Here is a 13,797-nt window from a genome sequence, read left to right on the forward strand (position 1 = left end):
CCCGCCTTCTGTCGCTGCGGCTGCGGCAGCTCTCGCTCGTCCCTATTGTCAGTCAAGTCAGTCACTGAGCTCCGGCCATGGCCCTCTCCCGTCTCGCTCGCTCTCTCAAACACACACACACACTCGCTCGCGCCCTCTCCCGCTTTCTCCGGCGCGCGCACGCGCTCTCGCTCGCTCTCACAAACACACACACATACACCGTCAGTCAGTCAGCCGAGCCAGCCGTTTAGGCCCCCGAACATGCTGGGACCCTCGAGGCCCCGCCTCGCGCCCACGCCCCTCGGGAGGATGGCGATGGAGAGGGGGGAGGAGGAGCAGAGCACGGGCTCACGCACGCGCGCGCGCGCGCTAACGCCATTGACGTCCGTCGAGGCCCCGACGCCAGAACGTCCGACGCGAAGCCTCATTGGGCCGGAAGCAAGTCCTCCTCCTCCGGCCCCTCCCCCCCACCCGGCTTCGTATCGCCTCAGTGGCAGCAGCGGCAAGACGTAAAGGCCGCGGCGGGAAATGAGTGGTAGGGAGCGGAGCGAAGCGAGCGGGCGTTTTCCGTAAGGGAAGGGAGACCGGCGGGCTCGTGAGGAGAGGCGAGGCGAGGGTGGGTGGGTTGGCTGGTTGTCCCCGCCCCCCCTTCTTCCCCGGAGTCCCGCGGTCCTCTTGCCTCCCGCCACGGCTGGCGGCGGTCTCCTGAGGGACGCGGGGTGCTGAGCGCCAGCCGCCGGGCTTTCGCCGAGGGGTCAGCTTCCGCCTGGGCTCTGGAAGTTAAGGGACTTGGGCGGGTGCGGGGAAGTTAAGGATCCACGGTTTCGTTGTCCCGCCGCTTAATTTTTTTTCTGGTAAGGCTGAGGTAAGTATTCACACGTGACGCGTTTCTCGACGCGTGGAAGAAGCGGAAGCTCAATGGCCGTGGCCGATGTCGCCTTTTCGCGGATGCCGCGCGCGCTGATCCTGGAATCGCCCCTTTTATCTGCGAGGCGGATTTTTTAAATATTAATTCGCGGAGCAGCTGCCTGGCTTGTGGGGGAAGAGGAAGAGAAGTTACCCGCGCGACGTTTCCGAGAGAAAACCCACAAAGCAAACCCCGCGGAGCGGTTTGTGCCCTGGTTTGAAGTGCAATCCTATGCCTACCTGCCTGGAAGCGGAAGCCTGGGGCGGAGACGTCTGAAAGGAGTCCAGCAGCGAGGAAGCCCCTGGAGCCTGTGAGGGCTTGGCGCCTATCTGGGTGCTGCTTCCAGGCCGGGAGAGGCAGCTGGAGAATGGCAGCTTGGACATCAGAGAACGAGGAGAAGTTACATGTTCTTCTGCCCTGCCCAAATAACTGTTGGCCGTTTTGTTGCCTAAAAGAAAATCGTTTAGCAGGCGTGGGTTAGTGTTCCAGGTGCAGTGATGCGCCAGCTGTGACAGATTGCAGGATGCAGCATGGTCTTGCCTCTTTGGCCACTCAGTATACATGTCCTCGGAATTTGTCCTCACTGGGGTGGTGTCCTGAGTCGACTACATATGGGAATTCGTATGATGAAATACGCTGTACAAAAGTGTTTCCTGTGTGTAAGGAAATTAGCTGGCCAGGGAGAAGGCACTGTCCTAGCTTCAGTATAAGGTTTCCACATGGAGGGAGGGAGTGATGGTGCTGGTTTTTGTATTGAGAAGTGTTGCAACATATGAAAAACACCACCCAAAGTTCCAGACCAGCCACGCCTCTTCATTGCTTAAGAAAGCATTAAGGCTCACATCTGGGGCCCTATGAGATAATGATGGGGACAGTCAATGCAGTTTTTCTAGAAAAAGAGGTGCTGGAGCTCACCAAGAAATTCTCCTTTGTTCTCTTAGAATGGCAATGGCACCTACTTGAGAGGTTCCAGAGCTAAGTTCAGGTGAGCTATGACTGAAAAAAAAAGCCCTGGGGACAGCCATGTTTGCTTGCCCTTTATGAAGGTGGGGGTTGCAAAAGGTGTCTGAAGGAAATAGACTGGAGAAGGGCTGTAGCTCTTGTGGTAGAGCTTTTGAAATTTCATAGTTCCCAATAGGCTTGCTGATCAGAAGGTCGGCGGTTCGAATCCCTGCAACGGGGTGAGCTCTCGTTGCTCGGTCCCAGCTCCTGCCAACCTAGCAGTTCGAAAGCAGGTCAATGTGCAAGTAGATAAATAGGTACCGCTCCAGCGGGAAGGTAAACAGCGTTTCCGTGCGCTGCTCTGGTTCGCCAGAAGCAGCTTTGTCATGCTGGCCACATGACCCGGAAGCTGTCTGCGGACAAACGCCAGCTCCCTCGGCCTATAGAGCGAGATGAGCGCCGCAACCCCAGAGTCGGACACGACTGGACCTGATGGTCAGGGGGCCCTTTACCTTAGTGCAACCATGTACAGAGTGTACTTCCCTTGCCAATGAGGAATTCTTTTAAAATAAAATGATCTTACAATACAGCAGTATTTCAGACAATGCTATATTCCCATTATACAGTGGTACCTTGGTTTATGAACACAATTGGTTCCGGAAGTCTGTTCATAAACTGAAGCGAACTTTCCCATTGAAAGTAATGGAAAGTGGATTAATCCGTTCCAGACGGGTCCGCGGAGTACTCAACCTGAAGCGTACTTAACCCAAAGCATGGGTGTAATTGGTTCCGGAAGTCTGTTCATAAACTGAAGCGTTCATAAACTGAAGCGAACTTTCCCACTGAAAGTACCGTAATGGAAAGTGAATTAATCCGCGGCGTTCGTAAACCGAAAATTTGTAAACCGTGGTGTTCATAAACCGAGGTTCCACTGTAATTGCAAAGAAAGGAAAGCTGCGAACTGTTGAAAAGGAGCTCATTCTACTCGCCAGAAAAGTAGTTATACAAATGGTTATGCAGTTGGAGGACCTATTTTGAAGAGGATTGCAATAACAATTCCCCTAATCACCTTGTTGATGAGGTAGCCCATGATGTTCAAATAACAGTGACTTCAATTTCCTATCCAGCTGGGCAAGTTTGGAAATTGTAATAGTCTTTTGGCTTATGTAAGGTATTGCGGTCCCAGCAAAAGGTGCACATTCAGTGTGTTTCCATTTGCCAAATTATTTAAAGCTGACTTGAAGGGTGAGGCAATCTTCCTGTGCTTAGAGGAGTATTTTGAGAAATACGACAATCCACATGTAATATTGCAGCAGTTGCTTCCAGTAGAACACCAGCAGTGATTGGCAAGTACTGTGGATCCCCCCCCCCAGTAAATACATAACTATTTTTGAACTAATTATCATGTTAATGTTTCTTGCTTGCAGTTGCCAACTGTCCAGATCTCTTTGTCTCTGAGGAGTAAATTTACCACTTCCATCTTGGACATTCTCCACCATTTTGAGCCCCTCTAAAGCCTAGAGCACTCTTGGAGCTCCAGGTGACTAGGAATCACACCATTGCGCTGTCAGCCCCTGTACTTCTTGATCATGGAGCCTACTCTGGAACTACCACAGAGATAAAGATGGTGGGCTATATACAGCTCTGGTGTAGAACCAGTTCTCATGATTGGTAATGCTCAAGGACATGGACAAGATACTTGAATCAGTCATGGGGACCGCTTCCCCTCTGGATCTTCGCCCCCATGACTGATAAAAACTAGCAGGCAGAGGACAGCATGCTGGGCTAGGGAGGTGGTTAATGTCTCCCTGCGAGACAGGGTGGTCCCTGCCTGCTTGAAGGAGGCAGTGGTAAGACCACTCCTTAAGAAGCCTTCCCTGGATTCAGAAAATCTCAAGTAATTCCCAGCCAGTTGCCAATCTCCTCTTCTTGGTAAGGTTCTTGATTGCATCATCGCAGACCAGGTTCAGGCACTCTTGGAGGAAACGTGATTTTCTAGATCCATTTCAATTGGGGTATAGGCCTGGTTTGGGCACAGAAACTGCTTTGGTCACCCTCCTGACCTCTGTCAGGAGAGGGAAAGGAAATGCGTCCCTTGTTAATTCTCAACCTCTCAGTGGCTTTCGATGCAATAGACCATAGTACCCCGGAGCAGCTGTATGAGTTGGTAGGTGGGTGGCACTGTTTTCAGTGGTTCCAGTCCTACTTGGGTAGTCTATTCCAGAGGCTGATACTTTTAGCATATTCTTCAGCCCTGTGGAGCCTTCATTGTGGGGTTCCTCAGGGTTCAAATTTATCCCCTATGCTGTTTAACATCGACATGAAACCACCGTGTTGGGTCATGCAGTGTTTTGGAGTATGTTGTCAGCAATATGCTGATGACACACAGCTTAACTTCTTTACATGGGTGTGCAGGACCATTGCTTTGCCTTGGTAATAGACTGGATGAGAGTCAACAAATTGAAGCTCACTGAGGCACTGTTAGTGGGTAGGTTCCCTTTACCAAATGGATGGGCAGTTGCCTTCTCTTGATGGGGTTACACTCCTTCTGAAGGAGTGGATACATAGCTTGTGGGTGCTCCTGGATCCTTTGCTGTCATTTGAGGCTCAGGTGGCCTTTTGCAATGTTAAGTGAAAATAATAGTAAAAAAAATCACCCAGCTGCTTCTGCATACAAAAGTACAGTGACACTCAAAGGAAGATTGTTTACAAAGACTAGCCAATTCAGCTGTAGAACTAAAGATCATGTCTTATTTTGACGACTTACTGTATGTTGCAAATTTAATGAAGTACAAAAAAGCCTGCAAAGGAAAGGCATTACTACCAATCAAACTCAAACTGTTATACTGGGTTTCCAAAGATTGGCTTGTCTCCTTTGGCACACAGAGGCTTCCACTATTTCACAGACCTGTAGCACCTGTAAAGGGGAGCTGAGAATAGTACTTAAGACAATGACCTACTGATCTATACAACACACCTTGTAGGGGGTTGGACTAGATGACCGTCAAGGACCCTCCCAACTCTATGATTCTAATATTTTAAGGTTTGTTTTGAATACTTTGAAATTACAGAATGTAGTTTTCTGATTAGGATGTCTCTCTGTTCTACTTGCAAACAAGAACTGCAAATGTGGAGCCTAATCTACAGCAGGAATTCATCTGAATGAGCATGGATTTTGAGGCAAAAAGACTTTTCAGTGGTAAGGGCTTCAGTAGTTGCTAGAGCAGTGAGAACTGCTGTCAAATACCCAAACCATTGCAAGTATATTCAGGTCCATACAGAGTTAAAACTGGATTCATATATATTGGTGCTCTTCTGAACAGAGAAATAGCCTGAACAAGGCAGTGATACCTACAGCCCAATATTCCTGTACTTGCTAAAGCTCATTAGAAAAGATTAAAAAGTATGTATTGTTGTTATTTGCACCTTTTCACTATATATATAATGGTTCATAGTAATAGCAATTGATTAATAAATGTTGATTATATATTGATATTTCTTCACTTGCCTTCATTTACATTCCTAAGAATTTGGTTTGGGATCAGCAACAGCTTTATAAGCTCATCAAGGGCTCAGTGGATGTTGGGAAACCCTGGTGTAGACAAGACTAGATGGACTAAAAGTGTAACTCAATGTAGAACAGCTGCTTATGTTCATCCTAACAAATAAACATACACACATCTTACCTTGCCATGCCCCATCACTTCAGACACTTTTCTCATTGCCTGGCTGACATCTGGCATTGCAACCAGACCAGAAGAAAAGTGCCTGAAATCACAGAACACAGAGAGATAAGCTATAGGAGGATACTGCTTCCTCATACCTGTATGCACCTTTTCTAAAAATTATACACCGTATCCCACCCATCCTTTTTTTTGTTTACATGAGCATAGCAAATAGGAATAATAAAATATTGCCGCCCCTTCATTAGATTCAAGTTGGACACCCAATAATAAAGGGTATTTTTTTAAGATACAAGAATACAATCACGATAAAGTTATAAAATAAAAACTAGGAAGTCACATACGGGTAGAGGGAAGACATAGGGTAAGAAATAAGAAGCAATTAAGAAATGATTAAATGTCGCTGCATAATGAAATGAAAAAATGTGAATTTACAAATGTATATGTAATACTATGTAAACATTTCGTATATGTACATATTGAGATACAAATAAATTTAAAAAGAAAACTAATAAAGGGTGTTTTATCTCAATGGTACATCTGATAGCAAAGTGATTATGTTTAAGGATACCGTGCTACCAACTATCATGTGACATGCAGATGTCTGACCTTGAAGCAAATGAAATATTAATTTGTAAAAATCACAGTAACTATTAACACATTTGAAAGTATTTAGCTTCTTTTTTCGTGTAGCTTATTTTAAATGTTTGATTATAGTGTGGAAAACCTCATTGAGAAACTAGATATAATTATATGCTGATCAGTATGTGATATGCTGAGTTGCACAATATTTTTCTATAGAATTATTGATTTTATTGCATTATATTTATAAAGTATGTCACCTGGAGGAAAGCAGTTATATCTCAACACTTTTAATTGCCTACCATGCTCACAATGATATGAATAAATATTATTAAAGGTTTCTGTCCTAAGCACAATTACTAGTGAATAAGGCCCATTGAGCTGGATGGGACTTAAGAGTAAACACACTTAAGGGGTGGGCTTTTCCACCCTTTTAATGCATATTTGTGCTAAGGAGGTGGCATTTAACATTGAGCATGGTGATATGATTTTATGAATGTGATGTTAAAAGTTGGTGTTGACCATTTTTGCTCAGACCACTTGTACAGCTATTGCTGTTAGACTCTATAGACTCTGCATCTAATAAAGTGTACTCTGGTCCACAGAAGCTCATACAATAATAAATTAGTTGGTCTTTAACCATCTAACCTGATGCTTTAAACTAAAGCATCAAACATGGCTAGTTCTCTGGGCTTAGGTGGTGACCCTTAATCATTTTCTCTACAACGTTCCCTGTAACTTTTTTTCAGACTGCTATTACAACTTAAGAAATTTGAGCACTGGAAGCTATGCAATTATTAAGGTGGTTCTTGTTGTCAGTCATTTTAAATATGCTGCCTTTATTTATGTGTGTATGACTATGAATGGTATTATTATAAATCACCTAAGATTGTGAAACACACTGCAATTGCGTTCCAAGACAGTGTGTGTGTATATATATATACTGGCTTGAATATGTTTTGGCTATTTAATACATAATGATATCTGTGTTTGCTGATTGAAATTACAGTTGCGAGGCTCTTGGCTTTCAACATTCAGTGATATTCTGCTAAAAGCCACAGGAGATGGCTTTTACAAAATACAGATCAACTGTTGAAAGAATGAACACCTGACAACCGTAGTGTTTGGGACATACTGTTCTGGCTAAGAATCCCTGCCCAGCAACACTGTGAGGCAGATTTCAGTTGAAGATAGTACATGTTAAGTAAAGATGAAGATACAATTCCTCAGAGGACCTGTCAGTGTGGAGTAGGCAAGTCAGAAAACTCAAAGACAGCAACTACTCCTCCCAGCTGTCAAAGCCAGAAATTCTAAGATAATTTGCATAATTCCTTCCTGTTGGAACAAGTGGGAGGAGTAACCTCCAGGATACAATTATCAGCTGATGGAAATGCATTATTAATGGCAATTATTTTCCCAATACTGTACTGCTTTAGAGTATATTTAAATGGTGGGGGAATCTTACATATTAGGTCTATAATAATCTCATAATTTAGGATTGTTTTGTCAATCATTGTTCAGTCACATTCCCTTCTGTAGAAAACAAGAAATTTACTAAATTCATATATAGACAGATGAAGTCTGAATAGGTGGTGACTGGAAAAGAAAACGAAGTCGTGAGGGTGGCACAGGGAGGAAAGTAACCCTTGTTTGCTGGAGGTGAACAGCAAATTCCTTGGTAGGTTCCTAGGCATAGTATAAAGGCATACGATGCAGCTGAAGCTAGGCAGGTCTGTGTCTGGCCAGTTCCTGAATGGGGAGAACCCCATGTAATTATATCATCTTGAGAGTGGGAAAGGGGTGGGGCATAGCAACCAACTAAAATAAAGGGCTGAAATGCCTTCAATATGAAGAAACTTTAAAATGTCTGGAGCTTTAGAAAAAGGAGACATGATTGGGGTTTAACAAATTATCCAGTTGCTGGAAGTGGGGAGGGGAAATCACAGGGGAGTATTGTTTGCCTTTGTGTCCTGCTTGTGGACTTCCTGACTGGCTCAAATCCAGCAAGGGGTTTTTTGTGGTCTTATCATTCTGTCCTCAAAGTCCCAAGTGTCATTGCAATCCTCAATCCATTTTCTGACACATTTTTCCTCTCTGAGGATCATGCAGCTACACTATTTTTGGCAGCTAGCTGAAAATAACTTCTGGTGGTATTGAGAAGGTAGTGGTAATTTGGAAAATTCAGGGGAACTTTTAAAAAGTGATAAAGGGCTGGGAAAGAACTGTGAATGTTTTCATCTAAAAAGAGGTGGCACATGCACTTTATTTCAAATAAAGCATGTAAAAAAGCTCCGCTCCCCGGGCGGACGGCTCTCCGCTTATGTTTATGCACAACATAAGAAGTAATGGAGTTAAACTAAAAAGGGAAAGGGAAAGCTTCCAAACCATAAGGCCTGCTTATCCGAAGAGTAAGCCATCCAGAAAAAGCTCCAGAAGAATCTGTTAGGAATGAATTCATGTGATTCTGGGATTGCAGCCACAATGAATTTACTGTGCTATTATAATATGCCTAAACATATGTGTGGAATGAAAGTTTTATAATAGAACCAAAAGTGTACCAAGGGTTCAGGTGTTGCCGTAGTTCCAATTCACCATTATCACTTCTAGTTCATATTTAAGGTTTCTGTGAATTCAATCATCACAACAAAGGAAGCTTAGCCAAGATTTGATGTAGGGTTGCCACCAACAACTTATCTCTCTGAATTTTCGCTGTTTGAAATATCGCAACCCTATTTGATGTAGTATATGCATTGGCAAATTAGTTTACTATATAGTAGGCCAGTAAACCAGAGTTGAAAACCATATTTTGAAGTGAGCTTGTAAATAATGATTTTACAAACTCTGGTTTGGCATGCTGTCTGAACTGGCAAACACAGTAGTTGATACAGCAGTTGCTTTGGTTGCTGACCCATAGAGGCACCAATGACCTCATGAATTTACAATGCTAGGTGCTTACAGGATGGAAAATTAAAACCATGGTTTGTATGTTGGAAGTTCAAAACATAGTTTCAGTTCTATACTATGATTAGCACAACTATGGTTTGCTAACATATGTCTCAACTGAACTGCTGGTGACTGCATTTTTATGTATCACAAAAGCAAAATTACCCTGAGCAAACGCAAGTTATGCTTTTAGAAGGTATACAAACATGACTAGTTTTGCTAGTATGGGAATGGGCAAGAGAACATGCAGCCCAAGGAAAGCATGAAAAACAGGCACGTCATCCACTTTCCATGCAACTGGATGTGCATTTGACCCACAGTTCCTGATCTAGAAATTTATAAGTGGAACGGATTTCCTTAACTGAAGCAGTATGAGGAGTTGCAACAGCATATAAATTAGACTTACATTGTACTTTTTCTTCCAATCAGCAAACTTGCTCCTAGCTTCCTTTTCTTATTGGTCGGCTTTCCTTTTCTTTCTTGGACATTTCCCATGAATTCTTGCTTCTCTGTATTTTTGAGAAAGGTCAGAATGTCTTTAACTATGTAATGTAACTAATGTACACCTCATGGCCATATTTGCAAACAGCAGCAGCTCAAGTGTTGCAATTGTACGCTTGATTTACATCTGGGTTTATATAAAAATAATTGTGATACAAACATATATAATGGCTCTTCTATGTCCTGAGGCATCTTAGTCCTCTCGAATTAGAAAGTCATTCTCTGAGAAGACCCATTGAATTTGAGGGATCTCAATCATGACTGATGTCCATTGAATTCAGTTGGTCTACTCAAGAGTATGATGCAGCTCATTGTTGTCTTCTGCTGATGTGACTGTGAAGCTGCACGCCTACCCTTTAGCATAGACCGTCCCACTGAATATATTTGAAGAGAATAATAGCTGTCCCATTAATAGATCTTTTGGAAATGCCTTTGTTCAAAACTCTACAAATTGCAAGCACTCATGTTTCAGTTATGATCATTTAGAGGGATCTTTTGAGATATTTGTCAAGATAATTCCTTTTTAAAAAAAATTTAGAGGGATTTGAGTGCCTACCAATCAAAATATCTCAAGCTGAGTCTATATGTGCCTTGTCAGCATCTACATGTTTTCTGGGATTTGTGACCTCGTTTGTGACATATCTTCTGTGTCATATAGAAGAATAAAAGCTCACTAAACTCTACAAAGCCCTTAATACTTTTATCCATGGTGTTGAATTCACAATCAGGAAAGCAAAAGGGGGACCTTTCCCCACAAAAGTATATTCTTAGGAATATGGTGCAGCTTCTAATCAATTTTTATGTAAGATTGGCACAGAGTGAAATCTTTAGTGAACTTGAAAATGGAAGATTGGTATTCATCACTTAAGTGTTCATTTGCAAGTCTAGTCCTTAGAATACAGTTCTGCGTGTATGCTCCTGATGTCTGAGCCAACTGCTTATTTCTATCAGTAGGTATGTGGTCAAGATCTCATCTAAGACTACTTTAAGGTTTTTGCCGGAATTGTGACTTCCCTTCCTATTTTTTAATGTTTGGGTCAGTTGTGCATTTCATTTCGGTTTAATATTTCATTTATTGAGATCATTTCTGTACTGATTTACATTTTATTGAAGAAAAAAAGACTATTAAGAGATTTGCAGCATCTCTCTTAAAGCATTACAAATATGTTACAAACTATAAGAATAGAACATCATAGCCAATGCTTTTATGTGCCGCTTTGCTTCTGTGGTTGAAGCACTGTACATGGGAGATCTACAGTTAATTAAGGAAATAGGGGTGCCCCACAGGCGCCTGGGAAGAGGATGTCCCCAACCTTGCTGGCCCGATGGAGACTGGCCAAAGGTGGACGTGAGGCCAGCACCTTACCTTAGAGGCAGCGGTGGGCACTGCTGGGCCTACATGGCAGAAAGGCTCCCCTTCAGCACCGGGTACTCGGCTCCCAGGCAGGCCTTGCACACAGCAAGCACAAGAAAGGCCAGTGCAGTGCCTGCTTGCCCGACCTCCCATTAGTCTGTCCATTCCCAACAGCAAGGGCTGGTGGACTGGCTGGCTGAGCTCCCTCACCCGCTTGCTTGCTAACTCAGCTGAGGCCACCTCAGCTCCTGACAACTAGCACCCCCTGGCCAGCCCCAGAGACACCATTTGCCTGGGGAGGTTGTAGCCAGGGCTGCTTCAACAGACAGCCACACAAGCCTTTGGGAGGCAGAGATGTGAGAGGGCATAAGAGGAGGGAGGGGAGGAAACAGGGACAGAGGCTAGTTAGTTGCCCTCGGCACCCCCGACCATCATTCAAGGCACCCCAGGGTGCCACGGCACACTGGTTGAAAACGCACTGAAATCCTTTCATATGAAGTGAATAAACAATTGCCGCTGCTAAAAGAATCGTGGAGTTTGAGGCCAAACCCAGCATCAATCTGCTTTCGGTTAGAAACCGGTGGAGTAAAAGATGCCTTTCTGAAATGAAACAACCACACTTTTATACACAACCATGTTTAAGAAAACTCTGGTGGCCTGGGTTGTGTTTGTTTGTTTGTTTGTTTGTTTGTTTGTTTGTTTGTTTCTTGCTTGTTTGCTGAAAAGCAGCAGGAGGGAGCAGTTCTCAGTTGAGAAGCAACTGGTAGGAAAAATATAATCAGACCGTTGCTTCCGCTCTGCAAAATCACTAGCGTCCAGAATTGCTTTTCAGCAAGGAACTGGGCTGTCATTTCATTCAGTTGCCTCATGTGTCCCTGTCATGTCATTTTGCTCCTGCTTCCTTTTGTTCCATTTCATTCATTCCTTGCTTATTCCCTTTTGGCTCACTCTTCCGTTCCTCACCCCTTCCCAACACTCACTCTCTGCTCATTTTTCCCCCTTCCCCTTGTTTCCTGCTCTTCTCCGTGATGCTTTCTTCAGAATGCTTTCTCTTCTGTCCCAACTGTCATCGCCAACTGCTTCAGAATACACTTGAGTCCATAGTTCTGCCCTTTCCTCCCTCCCTCCAACGTGTGAGATAGCCACCTCCCTAAAGGTTCCTTTCGAGTTCGAAAAGCGAAGGGAGATGTGCTGCTTACTCGTCATTCGCTGTGCTTTCTTATTACTTCCATTCTGGGAATTGAACTGAAATACAGCCACTGTGCTGAATTTTTATTTTCACTTGAGCTGGAATCACAAACATAAAAAGTAAAAAATTGCCCTGTCCGTTGAACCTGAATCCACTCCCCATGGAGGACTTCACGGCCTGTCAACCAGATTTTGACCTGCCATGGTGCCACTAAACTCCTGTGAAAAGGGCTGGAAAAATCCCAGAAATTGTCAGCTGCCTAAAATGTTGCTTTGGTGCCAAATTTCCATTCTTCAACAGGATTTGTTCTTTAAAAAACAACAACCTGGAAAGCCTTATTCTGACAACTAAAAATCTGCAGTATTTTATGCCCACTTTTGCTACAGCAAAATTCTGGGATAAGGCAGACTTAATGGTTCTTATTGATATTATTAGAGTCTACCATAAGAGATCCTTGCCTTCATAAGGTAGCCTATATGTTTTGTAATGTGTTCCAGTCACTCCTACAGTCTTCAAAATGCCAAATGCTGTGTAGTGGCATGATGGCATTAAGAACACTGAGCCTCCAATAGCTTCTTGCATGTGTTAATATAAGAATGGCACTTCCTATACTCAAAGCTATTCAGTGCCTGTTGGATTGTTAATAGATTTTGATGAGGCATATAAAGAAATGTCACTGACAAGTTGGAATAAGTTTTCCTTAAGCTACATGTTCATATTTCCCACCCCATTTCATTTTTAAAGAGAAATGCACTGTTATTGCTATGTTAAAAACTATATAACTGACTGCAATTAATCACAATAGTTTTACACTTCTGTTGTGGCCAAACTGAATTAACAAGTTCTAAATCGGTCTAGCCCTGTCTTTATTGCCTTTTAGATAGTGCCATCTGATGTAGGGGTGGTATTGAATTAAGTTTTACTCAAAGGAGAAATAATTGAAAATGAGGTTAGGCTTGCTAATTTCAGTTACTCAGTTTCTGAGTAAAACTTAGTTGAATGCCACCCTAGGAGACTGGGGTTTTAAGGAATCTCGATACTTGATCTTACTCCTGCCTGTAGCATATTGGGTGACCTTTAGGATTTAAAAAAATCACCTCCCTGGTTGATTTTGTTTTATCTGTAGCACAGAGGTGATCACCCAGCCCAAAGGGCACTGTTGAGTTCATGAATATTTGCAAACTCCCACAGTGGTTATTGCTTTGTGGCCTTCATTTGAAAAATGCAGTGCTACAACTACTTTTGGAAGAGAACACCATTTATGTGTAGTTAGGTTCTAGGAGATATTTTCAGAGTGTGTGAGCAACACGGAGCATTGGTTAAATATATACAAAGCTGAATCTATATTTATATATAAATGTAGGCATTGCGTGCGCAGAGGTCACAGCTTTTCTCCGTAACCGCTGAACTGCAATGTAACAAATTTGGCCACAACGTTCCATGCCCAACAGTGGGGGATCTGGCATAATTTTTTTTTCCAAAAAAGCAAACCTTTCATACCTAAAATAATGATTAAACACAAAAAGTGGCGCTCAAATTAGACGTCACCAGCAGAAGTTCTAAAGACTCCAGCAGCATCCAATAGAAAGGCAGATCACCCACTGCTGCCTTGAAAGCCGCGCCACCTGATGACATCACAAAATTCCACAGCAACCAACTGAAAACAGGCCTTTTGCAGCAACAAGGCCCAACATTGCCAAGTGGAGTTAGGGGCCTG

General features: G+C 43.3%; 1 protein-coding gene across 3 annotated transcripts in view; it reads right to left on the minus strand.

The window, feature by feature from the left end:
• Positions 1–1,851, minus strand: part of PPP2R5E (protein phosphatase 2 regulatory subunit B'epsilon) — a 79,331-nt gene extending 77,480 nt beyond the window's left edge. For 2 of the 3 annotated variants that reach the window (XM_060271399.1, XM_060271392.1), the window contains exon 1: positions 1,126–1,851. The gene's annotated coding sequence lies outside the window, so the exon portion shown is untranslated. The remainder of the gene's footprint in view (positions 1–1,125) is intronic. The other variant, XM_060271402.1, reaches the window with a different exon arrangement.
• Between the last annotated feature and the right edge of the window lie 11,946 nt (positions 1,852–13,797).

The sequence above is a fragment of the Zootoca vivipara genome, chromosome 1 (genome assembly GCF_963506605.1).
Source record: "Zootoca vivipara chromosome 1, rZooViv1.1, whole genome shotgun sequence".
Lineage (NCBI taxonomy): Eukaryota > Metazoa > Chordata > Lepidosauria > Squamata > Lacertidae > Zootoca > Zootoca vivipara.